General features: G+C 56.0%; 1 non-coding gene across 1 annotated transcript; it reads right to left on the reverse strand.

The window, feature by feature from the left end:
* Positions 1-72, reverse strand: TRNAH-GUG. The gene has a single exon. It is a non-coding gene; the product is annotated as a tRNA-His (tRNA).
* Between the last annotated feature and the right edge of the window lie 904 nt (positions 73-976).

Genomic DNA, 976 nt, shown 5'->3' on the forward strand with positions numbered 1-976 from the left:
TGCCGTAACTCGGTTTGGAACCGAGGTTGCTGCGGCCACAACACAGAGTACTAACCACTATACCATCACGGCGAGCCACAGGCCAAGCGGCGATACCTGAGCTTGCTCTAGTAATTTTGACGTCAATAGATTTCGATTATTAGGCGGATTTGTTCCCAGACAGCCACAGGGGACTCGCCCTTTTCTTTCTTTCATGCCCGCTCTGCTTTTCCCTCCCTTCCTCCCAATCCTCATACGTGATGAGAACAATTCTCATCTCCTCCACTGCAGCCTGGGCCTCCCTGCACCACCATCTCTCGGTAGGTCTCTCTGTCCTCGTCCTCACCTCCTCTGCTTCTCACCCGCCTCTCCGTATTTCTGCTTTTCACCCTTCCTCTCTCCCGCCGGACCCACTGAAGTAGAGGTGAGCAAGGGGAGCGCAAGCAGCATAGCGAGTCCGGTGAAGGAGGAGCCAAGAACTGGAAGAGCCATCACTAGAGCCCACGGGGCGTTCTGCTTGCTTCCCTTGGGACCCACGCGGCTCAGGCCCAGGGTCGCGGACCCGGGCTTTTCCTAGGATGCTGGGTCTGACGCCTGCGAGGGGCAGGACGGGGCGAAGGCCATTCCGCTGCCCTTCCAGCTTCAGAATCACCCAATGCACTGGTTTCAACCGTAGCCGGTAAGATGCGCCTCTCGGTAAGATCCGAGGCTTTGGATCCTGCACAATTGTTCTACAAAAGGCGGTGGCTCCGCCTAACGTTGAATGGGCCCTTGCTCTGCGTGATGATAGCAGAGCGACAGTCAGCTGTTCCTGTGTCGCAGTCAGGTGCTGTGCTTGCTTCCAAGTCTGGAGGTGGGTGGTTCGAACCCATTCTACGGAACGTCTCTTGCATTTTAAAAATGCTTAAGCCGCTGGCAACTTTCTTCTATCCAGCACATGTTCTCATGGAAAGGCAGAGCGAGACCAACTTTACCCTCCTCTCCTCAGCGTCTCGCG

Source organism: Nomascus leucogenys, chromosome 12 (assembly GCF_006542625.1).
Source record: "Nomascus leucogenys isolate Asia chromosome 12, Asia_NLE_v1, whole genome shotgun sequence".
In the NCBI taxonomy this organism is placed as follows: domain Eukaryota; kingdom Metazoa; phylum Chordata; class Mammalia; order Primates; family Hylobatidae; genus Nomascus; species Nomascus leucogenys.